At 33.4% G+C, this 20,250-nt stretch overlaps 1 long non-coding RNA gene and 1 pseudogene across 1 annotated transcript; one reads left to right on the forward strand and one right to left on the reverse strand.

Annotated features, from left to right (window-relative positions):
- Positions 1-3,560: 3,560 nt before the first annotated feature.
- LOC136275714 (uncharacterized) lies at positions 3,561-5,104 on the reverse strand (annotated as a pseudogene).
- Positions 5,105-6,812: 1,708 nt separating this feature from the next.
- LOC136275509 (uncharacterized) lies at positions 6,813-18,818 on the forward strand. Its single transcript, XR_010714094.1, has 3 exons — positions 6,813-6,975; positions 15,064-15,210; positions 18,755-18,818. It is a non-coding gene; the product is annotated as an uncharacterized lncRNA (long non-coding RNA).
- The last annotated feature ends 1,432 nt before the right edge of the window (positions 18,819-20,250 follow it).

A 20,250-nucleotide genomic window follows, 5' to 3' on the forward strand; every position in this document is an offset into this window, starting at 1 on the left:
GCCTAAAATGCATGGGTGTGCTTGTTGTTGTCTATTTTCTCATGCTTTAAGTGTCAAATAAATTCTAGCATTACGTTATATGTGCATTATTTTTAAATATTTACAAAATTCATATTTTTTTTTATGCAAGTCAGTTTTGCTTGTCCCTTATCTAAAAACGTCACTATAACGTAACATATAAAACTGTGTTTTGAACCCTAAAGGGAACACTTAATATAACGTTGATCCGTCTTTATCTTACAAAATTGCTGCGTAAGCAATTTTGCTCTGTACATGTGTTAAGTAGAGTTTTATTTTGACTCTCAAGCATTAAATGAATGTAAAAAAATACTTTGTGCATGTTTCGTTCCTCACTTTATAACATTGAGTATATAGTTGTGTATTATGACGTGTTGTTTTACATTGTGATGCATTAGCATTGTGACATTTTTAAGTGTGAAGTCATGTCAACAAAGACGCTCCGATCATGAGTTCATAGTTTTTAGTTTCACTGATAGGATGGAGAGAATATGATACAACAATTTTATTTGTTTTGCCTCGGACTAGAATGTCGCGACGTCATTGGATGAAACGCGTCACGTGGCTGCCTTACAAATTTCTTTAAAAGGCAAGCGTCAAAATTTATAGCGCAACATGGCGGACGTAACGTTATTTGAACTGATTTTCAATACAAACGTTTGTTTACATATCAAACTTTAGGTCCTCGACAAAACAAAACACTTATTAGGTTTGTTACTGACTGTTTTAAGAAATTTGTGGGGTCGGTAAAGTCCATAGAAGGCTCGGCTCCGCCTCGCCTTCTATGGACTTTACCGATCCCACAAATTTCTTTAAACAGTCAGTAACAAACCTAATAAGTAATAGTGTTTTATGTGTATGCGTGTTTAATTATGTGTTAAAATGAGTATCCTCTTATGGGCTTTTGAGCCGCTATATTAATTAATTTTTTAATATGAAACTATTACACATGTGTGCATAATTAAAATATACAATTGTGTGAAGTATCCGAAATCTATTTGACGGTGGGGGGAGGGGGTGTTTTTTTTGTCATCAGTTTCAAATGCACAGTACAATTGGTTATGTTCAATTCATTATATAAAGTAGAATTAGTAAGTGGAAAGTCAGTTTTGAATTTTGAATTGCACAGTCGTGTTCGAAAGGTCTATCTTTGTATTTGACACCTCCTACCTAAATGACAATATCTCGGCCATGTTTTCACTAAATTCAACTTTTTGTAAACCAAAATGTTTGTAATATTCTCCTCTTTGCATCCAAAGATTGAGAAATGGCATACAAATATTTTATATCCTTTCAGATAGCTAAACACAGTAACGTTTTTCTGTGGGAAAAGCATGATGGGTTAGGATTTTCCTGCTATTTTTTGCACTATACATGGAAATTAATTTTCTTAAATTCTCAATTGCATAAAATAGAAGTATATTTTTCGAATACATGAAATAGTATGTTAAAAGAATTTTAAAATTAATTTTGCGAGACCCTATAATAAAGGAAGGAAACTCCAAAAACACCCGGATTTTAATTACTCATGTAAAAAAAATTAAAAGTTGTCAAAAATTAAAAGCATTATGCTAGAAAAGTCGGTGGTAATTCATATTAAGGTATACGTTTACTCAGAATGAGAAAAAATTCCACTGATGATAATGAAAAACCATCTATTTTGTGTTAAAGACCTATCATGGTAGTGCTATTTTTCACTTTCAAAAAAGTAGGTCAATGACCTACTTTTTGAGATAATGGCCATTGACCATTTTTTTAAATTTTAAGAAAAGTCCCTAAAACTTTTTCAGTATCATTGAATTTTTCTTAATTGTGAAAATAATACAAATTGCTAAACTCTTTTAAAAATTAAATACAGTTTATGAATGGCAGTGACACTAAACAGACACAAAGCATTAAGATTTCATTCACAATTTTTATGAATATTCCAGTCCGAATTTCCTCTATCAGATTTCAAATTCCTACCCTTTTTTGATTCAATTTTACAAAAAACTGAATGATGATAATACTTAAACATTAATAGCATTCAACTAGGTATATTGACCTTACTCTGCAGGCATAAAAGTTATATGAGGTCAATGATCAAAATTTTGAGATATCATGTATTTTATCGTTTTTAAGCATTTTTCAATATTTTTGTAGTGTGTGCCATTCGAATATCTAAACAAAATAGTAAGGTAAAACCAGCAGAAAATGTGCAAAATTATGTTGACTAAAAGATAAAATCTTAACTTTGAATATGACAGTACCACCAAAAATGTTTCAGTGAAAAAATAAAATCTGAAAATTTTAGTCCGAATTTCCTCTGTTTTGCTAAAAGTCAAACTTTGTTTGAGCCTAATTCCATTTTTTAGTAAAAATACCGAATGGTTTGTCAATAATAATTCATTTCATGAATACTTTTAGTGTTTAGAACAAATTTTACTCATGACATTGAACTTTATAACAATCCGAATTTTAGAACTCAAACCCTGAGTAAACAACGTCCTTAAAATATCTCAATTGATGTATAAAAATACCCCAATATAATTCATGGACAACATTTTTTACCTGGCAACGTCCTGATCCCCCGTTACTAAAATGCAAAATGTGTAAATAGTAATCATATTATATTAATTAAAAAACACCCATCAAGCAAGTTTTAGTTAAAGAAAACCATGATAATTGAGATCTGGCTCTCTCTGAAGATACTCTTATGTTACACGAACCATGAAAGTCAAACAAAAGTGTTGGTAATGTAGGTTTATTTAGTAAATTATAGGATTTTTAAATAACAACTTAGAATAGTATTTTTGAGATTCATTAATGTTGCTCTGCTTTGAATTTGTATTTTGTTTTATGGATTTTTGAGATGGTTGACAGTTTGTTATTGTCATTTTTTACATCACAATTACTACTCATTTTGGCATCATTTTTGCTAAACTTTAGTACCATCTAAGTATATTAATGTTGTTTTGAGTATGGTCGGGCTATTTAATAAATATTTGGGATTAGATATTTTTAAGTAAATTGGGATTCATTTCTGTATCATTAGGAAATGTATCATCGCAGGTGGCTTATTTTAGATTCATTGGGGTAGTTTTGGTCATTGGGGTTCATCGGGATATCAATAAGTTTGGTTGGTTTTCTACGTAGTATAATTGGCTGATTCTCCGAACGCCTACTGCCCCATTATCATTATACAATTATACTGGCCAATTATGGGGCCTTCTAAAGGGGCACAGGTAGACTTTACCTGTGATTCCTTGAATGAAAAATAATATAACAGTTTGTCATTTTTGAATGTCGTTATAATTAAAATTGTTGCATAATTAAAAAGAAAACATTGACTCAATTTTAATATATTTATCTAATTTATTAGCACTACATATAATTTAAAAAAATAAAATAATGTTTTAAAATTGCATAACATTTTATACACAATTGTCAATTGGACACATAGCACTGTTTTAAAACACTCATAAATACATGGTTGTCTAAACCATAAATAACAATTCGAAATGACATAAAGTTTTAAAAGTATAATTCAAACCAGTATATATACAATATTTACAAAGTAATTTGGGCATGGAGTCTGTCTTAATGTCCTTTCACTTTCACTGTCACTGTGTCAATGTCCTAAATGAAGAAGTTCCGATGCTGAATCTGCGTAGGTCATAAGGTAGATGATCCTGTCTTAGTATCGCTCCTTCAGGGTCTGCAGTCTCCTCTTGATGGTCGCGTACTTCTTTGTCGGTTGACGAATGGTTCCTCCTGCTTGTTTCTGGATTTGAAGAATTTCTTTGCTGTTCTGGATGTCCTTGAATATCTTGATGACAGTGTAGATGTGTGGGTTCGCGTGTAGGGCCATCCTCTTCAGCTTCCAATGCCATGCTTCAAAGTTGTTATTGGTCCGTGGTCCATTGGTTCCGAAGTGATTCCAAGTAAGTCTGTCACCATTCACCCACTGTTCTGTCACATAGTCTGTAAAGGTCTCTGTCACTTCCGTCAGGTCGGCTTCATCGCCGTCTTCCAGGGCTTGGAACCACACGTCTTCGATGCTGTCTAGAGGAACTAGGGGTAGGACGGCTGCTCTTCTTATCAGTTTCTTCACGTCATCTTCTCTGTAGGGGATCTGAAAACCTGTGATCTGTGCCTTGCGCCAAACAGCCTGTGTGAAATGGAAGAAACATCCTTTGGTGGTGATTCCGGGGAAAACGTCTCTGAAGGAGTTATGTACTGCAGTGTCGAAGTCGATGTCATGATGTGGATGGTGAAGATCTGGTAGAACAGGCTGGGGCAGGTGTAGAAGGTTCCATCGCAGAAGAAGGTCTCGGAGGCAGCAAGGTCTTGAAGGTTGTCTGTTGTCGCAAACGCAAGTATCCTGTTGTTCTGGAAGATGTCATCTAGTAGAAGGAATTGTTGTCCCGTCTCTGTCTCTGTCCATTTCCCCTCCAGTCTGATGTTTGCTGTAGTCTTTGGAAGTGGTGGTGTCTGTTTCCTGCGGGCTCTGTAGAGTGATGACCTGGCAGTGTTGAAAGTCGGCAGCCTCTCGATGAGCTCTCTGCTGGTGTCGTCCCATTCGTTGTCTCGGAGTTTGTTAAGTTCTTCGCTGATAATGGATGGGATGGGCTTAACTTCCTCTGTACATCTTCTGGAGATGGCTGTCATAATTTGTTTGGCGACAACTTCAGTGTGGTCCGCTGCATGGGTGTGTTGCTGTCGTCCAAAACCTGTGGGGATGTCGTTCTCTGTTGAGATACTGGCGGAACATCCAGATGTAGTGCACCTCCAGAAGATCTTGCTGTCCGTCCTTCGATTTACCCGGTAAATGTAGCCATTGAATGCGAGATTACGTCCTCCTCTTCTGTTGGTGATGAACTTAACGTTGATCTGTGCATTTGCCATTGTGAGTGAATAGTGATGATGTCTGGATTCTTTCCTTATATTCATACAATTCTGCAGCTTGTGTTCATTTATTTACAGCTTGGATGAGTTCAGTTTAACATCATTTTTTTACAGCTTGGATGAGTTCAGTTCAACATCATTTATTTACAGCTTGGATGAGTTCAGTTTAACATCATTTATTTACAGCTTGGATGAGTTCAGCTTAACTTCATATATTTACAGCTTTAGTTCAACATCTTTACAGTAATTGATTTTAAAACTAATATTTAAAAAATATCAAAGTGAATTTTTTTTACCATAATGATGTTCAGTTACTTGGTTTTATGACTTTATTGAAGCTTGTGCTGTTCATTTATTCATAGCTTGGACAAATTTGTTGAAGACAGTGATTTTTTATCATAATTTTATCTCAGTCATAATTTAGATAATCATCCTTTAAAATCTCTGATTTTAATTTATACCTTAAGATATAATGTTTTATTTTTATTTTGTTAAGATGTAAATTTAAAAATGAAGAAAGATATATATATATATATATTTTTTAAATAACATTTAATGATTTTTTTATTTCACTGAAACATTTAGGTTATATAGCACTATTTATTGCATCCTTTTATTTTTTTTTTGAATTAAAAACAAGACACTGTCGTCTACCTGTACCCCAAAGTATATACAGGTAAAGTCTATACCTGTGCCCCAAAGTATATACAGGTAAAGTCTACCTGTGTCCCCTTAGAGAGCCCCATAATTGCCTTGACTAATTATTATTTTTAATTGAGGAGTAGGCTTTGGGAGAACACACCGTATAATTGGGGTTCATTGGGTAATTATCGGATATAACAGGCTCTTAGATTACATGTAGATTACGTTGTAGTGTACGTTATATTATTAATATATTATTGAAGCATCGTAAGGTTCATAATTCATTTCATTAGAATAAAGTCTCTTTAATTTTGCTTGTATTCATAATCTGCATGGCGTTCATAATTTCATGAATGACTTGAATAAATTAAGACAATTAGTTGAACCCAATTTGGTTAGAGTATATTACAGCGTATCTTTTATCTACAGAACTTTTGGATATCTTGTGTTCAACGATTATAACATGCGAATGAAAGTGAACTCTTATACGTCATTGTTATTATCTAACAGAAACTAATCAAAAGAAAATCGATAATTGAATTTTACTGCATAATATGGAAACGTTCTCATGAAAACGATTTTAACAGGTTATGAACAATCGTCGAAATGGTTTTTAATATTGCCTGTTTGATTTAGTTACCCAAAAAGCATATTGGTTTACAGTGCATGAAATGGGAAAAAACCATCTAGTTATTTTTAATAATTTACTTTTGCAGCCAGTAACTTTTACTTTGTGAAATTGATCCATTACAAGCTTTGAATCTACTAATGGACCAATCTCTCAGCAGAACTTGTTTGACATTTTTTCAATACTTGTTTGTTATTTTATTTTTATTGGAAATGTCTTTTTGCATTTGTACTGATATTTTTGAATAATTTGTAGATTTTCAAATAACTTAAAATTTAAACATATCATTCTCGATTAACACTTATAAGAAATGAATGTAGATAAAAATCATTATATATAAAATTCAAATGAGTAAATACACTGGGTTATGTAAAAGGATAATATGAAGATATTCAAGATTCAAAATCTTGGAACATATGAAATTTTAAAAAAAATGTTTACAACACTCAGAAGATTTTTATATTTAGAGAGGTGTACAACAGCTGTTGTTAAGATAAGCGATGTGGCCAATGTGCCTTTTGTTAAATTATATTTTCATTAAGGAAGTTCTTGATGAATAGCTACAAAAGTATGTCTTCCGTGTCGAGGTAACATAATATTTCTCAAAACTACGATTGGATACGTTTTTTTATTACATGATGTAATTTGCGTTGTATAGAGCTTTAAGATAAAGCACATTTTTGTGCCGAAACAGAGCCGGAACACGTGATAACAACACAGTTCACAGGGAAACGAGTGTTTAGCAGGACTGTAAATAGTTTCATGACATCTACCAGGCGATATCTAGCTATCTGAATATGGTAAGGTTAATATTTGTAGATTGATAAAGCGGAACTTTATGTTATGCATCCAACACTTGTAGATTAGAGATTTTTACCTGTTAACGGGTAACTGGACTAAACAATGTAAATTGAAGATATATCGTTAATCTGTATGCAGGTAAGTCCTAAACGGATGAAAAAACCCATCGTGTGTATCTTTTAGAAACGTGTTCTTTAAATGTCTGTTGATTACATACCTTAAGCTGAAACTTCACAACGTGTAATCTACTTTCACTTAATTTTTGAAATAGATTACTGTAATGTTGTTGAAAACTTGCAAGAAAGAAAGGGGATACGATTTGTCCATAACTTCCATATTATACAAATACCTGCATAAGTTATGCATATTAAGTTTTATGATCAAACATAATTTCATAGTTATTTTCCCGTTCACCGATAATTCGTTTTATATTTTGTTTTAGATTAATTGCTTGCCTGCTTGCCTGTAATAACTATTTCAGATTTAATATATTTGTCTTCCAATGATATTGATTTTTTCTGTTAACAATTGTTGCACACTCGGTTAGATCCAAATCACTGTATAGAAAATGCTATTCAAAAGGACTATATATATGATAAGGGCCTAAAATGGCCCCCTAAAATGAACATCATCATTTTACTGTAAATCTTTATTTTCTTCGTACAGATATATATGTGATGTTTATACATTATGTTCATTTTGATTCAAGTGCCCACAATTTAGAAATATGGTATCATGAAGACAGTCTTTTCCCGCCATTTTGCATTTTTAGCATAAAACAACTTGTTTTCAAGCAGTTTTTCTTTCAAAAAACATAGAGCGCACGCTTGAACAAACAACATATTTTAATCAGAGATGTAACTAGCCAAGACTAATAATTGACAAATTTTTTTATTTTTCTTGTTCAAGCATTCCCATTCGTTTAAAGGTAAGAAAAATGTCAATTTTTGACTGATTTTGATTGAATTATAGAACTAGCGAGTGCAAATAAATCAAATAAATAGGTGAAAAATATATTATATATCAACTCCTCTAAAAAATAACATAACATTTTAATATTCCCGAAACACTTTAGAAATGGCGAATTATGGGGGCAAAATTCAACTCATATCATACTAGTATATAGTTCTTTGGTTGATTTGGTTCACTTAAATATTGCATTGGATGATCTTGTGTATCTTTGCTCATGCCGAACCTCAAACAGGATTAGGAAGGCTTTAGTTGTTAGAAAAACAATTTGTCACTCAATTTTCCCCGAGAAGCACAACAAAACTACAATAAACAGCACTGTTTAAAGAAAATGAGCTGTTCTTAGTTTGAGTAACATGTAATGATGTAGTTTGTTTACATGATTTTTTGGTGATTGCTATACTTGTTTGGCTCCTCTGTTCAAAATGAACTAAGTTTTATTTATTTTTTATTGTATCATGATGATTTAAACATTCACATAAACTCTATTGGTAACGATTATTAAACGCATGACATTAATAAGTTAATTATTAGAAACAGGAAGATTCTACCCGACGTGGCAGGTGCCACCTTGCCACTGGCCGCGCAGTGGGGCTTTGCACAAAGCACATCTAATGATAATCTCACAGACAGACAAACACGATCCAGACCTTTAAATGCATATACATGCTTTGAATAACACCGGTAACACATGTTGAGTTGAAATAAATTTATTGTTACTTAGGCACAGTTGAACAAAACACAACAGTTTTTATCCTTACAAAACAAAATTGGTAATAGTAGGCCGCAACTTTATGTGGGGGACTGTGGATACCTACAAGAGTACCAAGACAACTATGGGCACTCAGGGGGCCGAGTGTAAGCACAAGTGCCCAATCCGAACGATCACCACGTTCTGGACCGATGAATGAGTGACTGCCGTTCTCCCATGCCACCTGGTTTATAACTGTGACCTCCCCCCGCTTGTGCGAGGTGGAGGTAAAGCCAGCCATGGACCACTAATATTAACATCTGAGGTTATATATTTTTATAAACACTTATGTATAACATCCCGAACACGCTCCCCTGCCTTGTAGCAGGGTGGGGGAGACAACCAGGTTATAGGGCCACTTGATCACAACATACACCAAAGTATTCTGCAGTCCCCCCCCCCCAACCTTAATTGCGACATGAAGCATAAACCCCATTTCAACCAAAGTAACCTAAGCAAAGTACTTTAAACTTGTTAAAATTTATTTCAACCCCCTTCTAGCTACTAAATTTGGTTTTATTGATGCCAATGGTATGCGTTGTTTTTGCCTTCAGCGTCCGTGTGGTCAACAGGAAGCATTGGCGCCTGTTTCTCCTGTAGGGGCCAGGCAGATCTTGGTGGTTGGGTAGGGCTAAAAAGTAAGTCTGCTCTAGAGCTCGAGAAGATGTACGGTGTGGAGTAACGTCCACAACAAAGGAAACCCCATTTGATCTGTCTTGGACTTTTGTATAGTGATTTGAATGAGTAGATTGGCTTTGATATTGATGTCTCTATATTGCAAGGCTAATGTTTTACTGACTTTTAACAAGCCGAAATATGTGAGGGTGAAAGCTGCTGAAAACAATGCCGACTCGTATGCGGAGTTACATATATGGGGTAATGAATGAATAAGTTTGGAAAATAGTTCATGTGATATGGGGATTCTTGTGTCTTTGGTTATCCTAGCCGATCTGCGCAAACCCTTCCAATGATTTAATCACTATAAAAAGTTTGGTTGTGTCTTGATGGCCATTTATTTTATGAAAATAGGATATTGCATTTATGTACAGTGCAACTGTTCTGTATGACCTCTTTAGAATGGAGAGGTACCAAATAAAATAAATAAAATTTGTTTTCCAGGAATGTGTGATGCCTTAATGCAAATGTTTGACTTGAGGCAAATTAAAACAAGCTTGCAGATCAGGTTCATAACCCTCCCAGACTTGGATGTAGATTTGGTTAATAACTTGGACAACTGACATATTGTCAATATGAAATAGAAGCTTGGAGTTTGTGAATTGGCTTTGTCATAATATGAGGGCAACTACCACTGGGAAAAGTTCCAAGAAGGTCATATCCCTAATAATGCCTTGTTCTGCCCAAGAGATAGGCCAGGACCCATGTGCCCATTTTCCTTTAAAGTAAATACCAAACCCCCATTTTGTCCCCCTGCACTATCAGTAAAGAGTTGTGTTGTTATGTACCTATGGTTGAAAAGAAGTTACAGGTATGCCATTGTACGATTTCAAAAATTCCTGCCAAATTCTGAGATCTGCTTTGATGTTTTTTGTGATTCTGATTCTGTAGTAGTGTTTGGTTATGCCTATTGTTGAATTTATAAGGCGCCTGCAAAAGGCTCGGTCAGGTGCATCCAATGAGCGACTGTATTTCTCTCAAGGACACTTTCTTTGCTTGTAAAAAATTAGCTAATGTAGAATTAAGGAAACAACAATTATGTTAATAATTGTATTTATGTGTTGAATGCTATAATTTTATTTGCTTATTTATTGTATTTTTCATGTATATGTTTGATTAGATAAGTTGCATTTCTTTCCCAGGCCTTGTAGTGGTCGTTGGCCATATTATGTAATTTCCCTGAAGTGGTCACTGTTCATGTCTATTTTTAGCCCAAATTCTTAGTCTAAAAACCTCCCAGTGACCTATCATGTAATTGATAAAAATCCAATGGTGAAATTCTCCCCAAATTTAATTTAATAGCCAATCAAATTAAGCGATACGGTAACGTGGTTTGATGCGGTCAGTATCTGACCGGTGAGATTAGGGTCATTCTGTCTTCATCTCTGATAGTGTTAGCACGAGTAATGTTTTGATACACCCACCACCATCCCCGTTTCACCACTCCAATATTCGAAAGTTGCATACATGTACAAAATATTGCTCTTTTGCATATGGCATATTTTATTTTTGAGGTGCCATCTTTTTGCTGGTTTTGTATATATTGTATATAATTTTGAACAAAATATTGTTTTTCTGTATTTTAAGGGGATCAGCATATTGATAAGTTATTTAACATTTTGTGTGAACAGCTTTGGGTCTGATCCCCTACTATGTTATTTATATTTTTCTTTACTTTCGTCATTTTTAATAAATGACATATTTCATCATGCACAAGTGTTGAGTTCATTTATCAGACAGCAAAAACTGAGCTGCGGTGGGGTTGTGCAGCATGAGAAAACATAAAGTTTAATTTTTCAGTGGGGAGTCGCATAGTCATGTTTTGCGAGTCTAACTCAGTGCCTATAAAAGTAAGGACATGAGTAGGTTCTACTGTTTTTTCATAGGCGATTGTGACACCAATGTCGGAGCAAATGGTCCTAAATACTTGGAGAGAGTGGTGGCAGGTGGATGAATATAATGACCCACAAAATAGAAAATCATCTAGGTGATGAATAATAAAATTATTGTGGGAGTACTTCTGGGTTAGCCAGTGAAGAAATCATGCAAACTTGTCAAACAATGCACAACTTATTGATGATCCAAAAGGCAACATTTTGTCAACATAAAATATTCCCTGAAATCTTAACCCAAGTCGATCAAAATCACCAGGTGATACAGGAAGTAATCTAAAAGCTGACTTGATGTCAGTTTTGGCTAAAAATGCACCCTCACCAGCGAGAGCTATCATTTCGGCTGCTTGGCCTATATTTTTATACTGTACTGAGCATGCAGTTGGATTTATACCCGTTTCAAAAACACTTCTTTCTGAGTTTTGGTTTTAGCTATTTGTGAATTAACATGTAAGCTTGGGAGGTTGTCAGACTTCCAGGGCAATCTAGGACCCATATATTGAAGCTTAAAGCCATTAGAAAACCCGTGCCATTAAAAATAGTTATCCTTATACCCTCTCAGGTGATTACATAGCTTTTGTAACTTGATAGGTGTTGTGCCCAATGAATATAAACGCGGGGGTGTTAAGGAAGCATATGGACAATTTAGCGTCTTATTTTGACTGTTCTATTCAAAATCGTGAAATTAAATAATTATTTCGAATAAGATAAAAAACTTAGTATTATCCTTTAAAATAGATATCAGTGCAATGAATTCGGGTATAGTCTGTCCCAAGTTATTGCTTCCATCGCTTTTTGATGATTTTTAATAAAATTACATATACCTGTGAAAGAAATACAGTTGAAATCGTTAAATGGGAATATATCCAAGATATCTTCATTGAGCAATTAACCCTATCCACTCAGAAAAATTCACAGGAACAAAAACAGATTCCTTACGGAGATTTATAATGGGGAATGTTTACATCTTTTCTCCATTCGGAATACACTCGGAATACATCGCGCAATTTTTTAACGTTATCATCCGGGCTTATTAATGGCTGTTGCAATGCAAAATCTCCGTAGACTTTCAATTTCAGGATGTGTATTGAAACCTGAAGTGGTAGAGGGGGCGTTTCAAAACAGATAATCTGGACATTTTTTATATTAGTGGATGAACGTAGTTTGAGCTCAAAGGTATTTACTATTATTGAAATATCAAGCAAAAAGTGGTGGAAGCAAAAACTCGGGACAGAGTATAGTACATTACTGCCACATTGGTACATTATCACGTGACGACTATAAATAGCTTACGTATATTCCTTAACATAAAATTAGATAGAACAACACTACCCCGCGGTTTCCAAAATAAAATAAGCATACCAAGTGAAAGCAAAACATCTTAGTTTAATCAAAATTGCTGCTAGAATCCTAGTATGTTTGTCCTTATTAAAAAGTTATTTATCCGGTTCTAGTAAAACCTTCCAAACTTTTATATAGTTTGCACAGAAAACGGCAAATTGCATCAATTCAACACACAAAATGGGATTCTAGCAGCACTTTATAATATAAGCATTGATCAAACTAACGATACGTATAAAATTTCAAGTTCAATATATAAGGGGTAGTGTTGTTCTGGTCGGATTTTTACATCGTAAACAACGACAGAGGAAAGCCTGGCTGAGAAATAAAAGCAAATTTACATACCTTTTAGCGAATTATTGATAAAACTAACATCTCCCCTAGTATTCTTATGTTCAATTCTCAATAAATCACACCACAATACTTTATTAGAGTTCTTAGATTAGTTATATTTTGAATATGTTTACAATGCTTTCTGATCAAATTCACACGACATTCAACTTTTAGTCATGACGTCATCAATGTGTAAATCTACGTAACACAAACTAATTTCTGGAAAAAAATTGTCTTCAGTATTTTTTATTTGTTTTTGATCTACATTTCGTTACTTAGATATTTGAATATGTACATAATAATTAATATTTGTGATTTCACGGAATTACATGCAACTCGGATTCCATATGCTTCCTTAACACCCCTGCGAAGGACCTTTATTTTGAACATCTTGTACTTGGGTGGTTGTCTCCGCATTTACTGCACGCATGTCTGTACCTGCACCGCCGTCACGACTGGACGAATCCGGTGCCAGGAATGATACCATGTGATCTACCGCTTCGGTCTCTACCACAGAAGATGTATTTCCTACTGCTGGTGGTGCAGTTTGTTCCGGCGGGGTTGAGGGCATCTGACGCTGGCTCTCGATCATGTCCGGCGACTGGCTTCGGCATGATGAAATGGGGGTGCTTTGGTTGCACCGCTTCCTACGGCCTTTGCCTCTGCCAGGTTGACCCATATTCTCCCGTCTTATCCTAGGAGTAATGGGATTGTCTCTAGACTAACAGGTGGCATTCTTGCTGAGTTTAATGGGTGGTGGTGATAAATGGATACACAATTTAACAAGAGGCCCAATGGGCCACATCGCTCACCTGAGCAACACTGGCTTTATATGGGCTTTCAAGGGATATTGTGTCATATGGCCCCTCGGTAGATTAACCTAAAATGAATATCCGAATTTTACACTTATTTTCGCACATACTTAATTTTTGACATATTTACCTTTATGGAATACCTACTAAGTATTTTACCGAAAATAAGATCATATGCAATATAAATAACTAAATTTTCAGTTGGTGTTCACGGTTAATTTCCAGGTCCCTTTATTTTAGCCCCCCCTCCCCATCACTTTATTAAACGATTAAAATACATGAGAGCATAAAGGTATATTTTCTCCCTCCACTACCTACTAGTTATTATATTTTATTTTTAAAAAATCTATATGTGAAAGAAGAAAAGTGTACCTCAATGAACCAGAATGAATGCGCTCAATTTCTACAAATTAAAAACATTTTTTAAAAAAATTAATTGGCCTTCTCCATTATAAACGATTGTCGTTTAGCAGGCATGAATTCATTTTGTATGACGTTTCATATCCTTACTCACTTGACTGATGAATAAACTTATCTGAAAAATGTTGTCACATATGTTAAAGAGCTATAATTCAAATCAATGTATTGGCAGGCATGTCGCTCTATTGTATCAAGGCCCACCGATTATTTTCATCTTTATTGAAAAACAACAAATACCTACAAAGGTTTTTCAGTTGCAAAATTTTTAAAGAACAACAATCATGCTTTTATCCTTATAATATTAATAATGTGTCAGGACTATGGAAACTGTTTAAAAGACGTCGTGTTTATTTACTTGTGTTCAAAAAACTATCAAAACTCTATGAAGATTTTATGCAATTCATCGTTTAAGAAGGAGCACCAGAAAGTAGTCACGGCATTTCACCCTTTTATAGCAAGACATTTCTATTGATCAACCAAAATTTCAGCGTCAATCGCAGAAATATAAGCAAGATACATAGCTTGGTTTGAGTCATGTTTTTGTTCACATGAGTTTATTACATTCACTTGAGCTTTCAGCAGTTTATATAAATATACACATATATACACATATTATGTCAAACATATCTCTTACTTTTTGCAATGCACTAATTTGTCTGCACTGCATGGTGTGTTATAGGACCGACGGCAACCAAAACTATGCATTCGATGCTTAAGTATGAATTTCCATGCCAAATTTTTTAAAGATTTATCCCTGCGCAAGTCTTTCAAATTCGATTTTTATGAAATAAAGTTGCTCATATCATAGGAACAAACTTAAGTCAAACTTATGAAAGTTTTGTGAACATGCTTGCTGAAAATTAAGTTAAAAATTTACCTCATTTTTTCCTCTAGAATAAGAACGCTGCAAAGAGGAAAACCGAAGAGGATGCCGAACGTGAGCTGATGAATTTAAAACACCATGCATTAGATAAAATCAATCATGCAGAGGAGGAAAAAGTCACTCTAAGGGAAAGAGGAGAGAATTTGACAAACGTCACAGTAAGGAACAAGAAAAAATGCATTTTGGTGTGATTGTGAAAATAACGTTTTTAACGAAAGCTAGTAAGGTTCCAGAAAATCAACCAGAAAGATGAAAATGAAACTATCAAAACTGCATCAAGAGAGAGAGAGAGAGAGAGAGAGAGAGAGAGAGAGAGAGAGAGAATTTCTTTAGTATCATTTTATTATTTTTTCATAATCATCATTAGGATCAAGATCTAATAAATAATTTTAGAGTGTCTTTTTATGCAACATCTGTTATGACGTCATAAAAGATTTGATTGATCTTTTCCCCGTATATTATGAATGTAAGGAAATTATTTAGAAAGTGAAACATTATCTTGACATTATATTTGAAATCCTATACAAAGTAATGCCGATACATACATGTGTATATCCAATTCAATATCGTTACAAAAAAAAGGTTAAGAACATTCTATATGCCGTTTTTAGAGAGAGTTTAGGCATTTTGGATATATTTCTTTCGTCATTAGCAAACAACTCTGAGATTGGTAATGGTTTCCGTTTTATTACACTAAAAATGACAATGTCACTGGTGTTAAGTCGATATGCGTACCATTTGGTACGCATATCATAAGATGGCGACAACCTCTGCAGGTTCGTAAGTTTACACAACTCTTTTTATTTATTCAGATCGTATTTCAGCGGGTAAAACATCAGTGTTTGAAGGGCTAGCGAGTCTTCACGTGTAGCAACCTATAAAATAATCCAAAAATATTAATTGATATTTTCTTCATTAATGAAAATCCCGATGATATGCGTACCTAGAAAAACAGATATACGTACCATAAAACAAATAAGAATTTCTGGATATGCGTACCATCGGTAAGATATACGTACCACTAATATACAAATTGATTTGGGTTTTTTTTTTCAAGGGAATTGTATATTTATAACTTATTTAACTGTATTTCGTTAAAAAAATTAAAACAACTTGTTAAATGAAAACTAGAAATGAAAAAAAAATTATCTAAGAAAGAAATACAGGTGAATTAGATTGCCTGAAATATAATCATCAGATTACCAAAATCTCACATTAAGTCTAAATTCAACATTCAAGTCCGAATGATACAGATACTGAGAGTCCTTCAATTTCTTTATCAAAAAAAGTATTCAAAGTATGAAAAATGATTTTGTTTATAAATACAGTCAAACTTCGCAATTTCGAACTAGATGGGGCTGTTCATAACTTCAAGATATCCGAGTATTCGAGATTTTGAGGGTACGATACTTCAAAAAAATGAGTGGTTGTTAATTGCAAATCACTTCGACATATCCATTGTATTCGAGATATCGGTGTTCAAGAAATCGAAGTTTAACTGTATAAAATTACGAACGAATGAAACAATAATAAAAGAATATTTTGTTCAAAAATTTACCATTTAATGTTGAATTCTGTTTAGATGATAAAGCATGAAACAAATAATACTCGGCGTATTTATCATTTTAAAACAATTGACATTGAACAGATAGGATAATTTCTTGACAATTATTTGAATATTATCTACTTACAAGGGATTCATCCATTATTGTATCTGAATTCTCTGCATGGGAAAAAAATTGCCAGAATCAAGGTTCAGTATTAAGCGTATATCAAAACCGATTGAACCGACCGACCGAAAACAAGAGATCAATTAGTAAGATATATTGACAATTTGAATGTTTATTTCCCGCTACTATAAAGTGATGATATATGTCCAAGTTCTCAACATACTGACGCTCTGGGAATAATGATACTAAAACCATATAATACAAATGCATTCAACGTATCATAACCGCACAGTTCAGCGAAAATAAGAAAACACAAAATGTAAAAGGAAAGTAGCTGGTACCCATATCATCAAGATATGGTACGTATATCCAAAAACATAAACATGCCGTAGGTACGCATATCATCGGGATTTTCATTCACGAAGAAAATATCAATTAATATGCAGTTTTGGATTATTTTAATCGGTTGCTACACGAAAAGACTCAGTAGCCCTTCAAACACTGATGTTTTACCCGCTGAAATACGATCTGAATAAATAAAAAGAGTTGTGTAAACTTACGAACCTGCTGAGGTCGTCGCCATCTTATGATATGCGTACCAAATGGTACGCATATCGGCTTAACACCAGTGAATGTAAAAACAAGACTTAGGAAGAGTACAAGTGCCACGTTCTGATTTTTTTCTTTCTTAAAATTCCAACTTTAAAGTTGGAATTTTTTAACTGTTATCGTCGAATTTCCAAATTAAGGTATTTTTAAAGAAGGAAGTTTTCAACGTTAATTAAGGATTTTTCAACCTAATGTTAGAACTTGCAACTTTGATCTTCTTATGATATATTTATTACAATAAGTTATTTATAAATTCAGACAAATGTTTTTAAAATAGTCATTTTTATCAACGCCATGTACCGTATATAATGGCATAATCAAAATATACAAATTGCACAGATTTGTTTTGATTTTAATTGTTTGTTCGTCTGCGCCTCTCTTGTACTACTTTAATAAACGATATATTTTTATTTTACTTTCTAATACATGTATAACGTTGATTTGATTCAAAGTTATTACGATATTGATATCTGACACTGTATATGTATACGGTTAAATCTTATTTTTATAGAAAAAAAAATCCTAGTTCATAACTACATAATGTATAAGTTTATAGCACAGTCTACCTGTGATATAATGAATACTGTTTAACATCCAACATTAATCAGACTTAACTCAATATGAGTTAAGTCCAGTTATTGAGACGAATAGAAACGTAGCTGATCCAAGAAAGATAACTCTCAATTACCTCTTGGTTTCACATTAACTTGGAATTTTTAATTTTAAAATTGATTTTTCTAACTTAAATTATGGAAACATCAACTTTTAAGTTCGATTTTCAGACTATAAAGTAGGAAAAATCAACTTAAAAGCTGGAAAAATAAACTATAAAGTTGGACATTTCAATATTTAAGTTGAAAATTCTAAGGCAAAAGTTAAAATAAAAATCAACTTTTTCAAAATTAAATAATCCAAGATTTTAAAGTTCAGGATAAGAGATGGAAAGTTCTATGCCATAAATAACCATTTCCATACAAAAACTAGTTACCCTTTAAGTAAAACATATATCAGGTCTATCTAATTTAAAATAAATACACCATAATAAACAAACAATAAATAAACGTAAAATGGTTTTAGTATTAAAAAACCAAAAAATCATCTTCATGTGCACGTTACTATAAATCTCCGCTTCATTGGTTTTCAGACATTGATATTTTAGCATTTATTTCAAGGAGGCTAGATGGTCAACAGATTTACCAGGAGATCTACCTAAAATGTTAAGATATTATTTGTTTTATTATAAACTTTTATATCCGTGTATTTTTGCTTTTAAATTTAGGTATTTCCATAAAATTTTCTATCGACCTCTTCTTTTTAAGAAGATCAATAGAGTCTAAAAATGACAATGACCATCGAGCCGTCTTAAATTTATCTTTTTAAATTACCAAAAAATTAAGGTTCACATAAGTCTGTTTTTTTGCAGAGTCAAATGTTTAAAACGACACAACAACGAAAAAGGATTAACTCAAAAAAGTGTCCTATATGTACTTGTAAGAAAAAGTCAAAGGTGACAATTATCGTTTTTGTTTTCGTCATTGCTGTCCTTACAATCATCACTGTCGCCGTTGTTGTCACAAACACGACGGATAATACGGAGATTGGGAATTACGACACGACTTCCATCATTTACAATACGACAGAAAACGGTACATCGACATAGGTTGAGCAAGACATGGATATGGATGTACATATAATTCCAGTATGATGTATGTAATGGATTTGCAGAAAATCCAGACTATCATATTACCGTTTATTATAGTATCGTCTTGTAATACACAAGCTATTTTGAAAACAATTAACAATATATATATTCTGCAGAATCAGTGATATTTGATTTATTAGTTAACAGTGTACAGTGGTAACAACGTTATTGTTGACAAGCCAATCGTGTTAAATAGTTCGTGTAACGTGGGTGATCGTTCGTGTAACGTGCGGGATCGTGCGTGTATCAGGAAAAATAGTTTGCGTTTTTTACCGTGCGTTTTTGTGCGTGATCGTGCGGTTTTTTCGTTTTGTAACTTCTTTTACGGAATGTCAGGATTTATTCATAAAACAAAGACAAGTAGTTTTTGTAAAACAATGTGAATTTTAAACTTTTTTTATAGAAGAACATTGACAATTGTTAACAATCATTCTCTCGTTCGTGGTTAAAACATTTATCAAGTATTTCCACAGCTCATTCAATCCTTTGTTCGGTCGAGTTAGTCTTGCATAATGTTATAGTCAGCCTATATCAAGCTTCCATTGTGTCTTTACACATAATTTTAATCATATTAGCAAGAGCGACACGTTGAATGAAAGCGGTCAAGCTTACCCACTCCCCGTTTTAAACTAAACGACTATCCCAAACGCTTTTCTTTCAAATGAGAAATCAATACGCATTCCTATCTGGTTCATTGAGTAAACATTTGTTTGAAATAATTTTTTAAAGACGCTTTAAAATTTAGAATAAATAGAAATAAATCAATTATGTACCGTAAATAATGAAAATATGCAATGTGTAAAATCGAAATTCTATGGAACAAGGTAACAAATTTACCTCTATCCCGCATAATCAAATCGTACGTAAGGGAACTGGATTACATAAACAGTCAACTCGTATGTAAATAATTTCATATATTTAATGCATTATCTTCAATTCATTTACACTGAAGTTATTATTCGTTATGGAGACAATGAATCATATATTTTTTTTTGTATGGATGTGTAAATTGTTTACTCGTAAATATAAAACATTGCATTGCTCTGTACATGCCGCTTTTCAATAAAAAAACAAACATAAAGCAATACGTTTCCTTAATTCTATTCTTAAAAATTAATTTCGATTTTGCGTGTTTAATGGTGTAGAATCGTTCGGATGCGTGTTTTATCGTTTTTGCTCGTGTATCGTGAAAATTCAGTAAGTTAGTGATCGTCCGT

Source organism: Magallana gigas, chromosome 5 (genome assembly GCF_963853765.1).
Source record: "Magallana gigas chromosome 5, xbMagGiga1.1, whole genome shotgun sequence".
NCBI classification, from domain to species: Eukaryota; Metazoa; Mollusca; class Bivalvia; order Ostreida; family Ostreidae; genus Magallana; species Magallana gigas.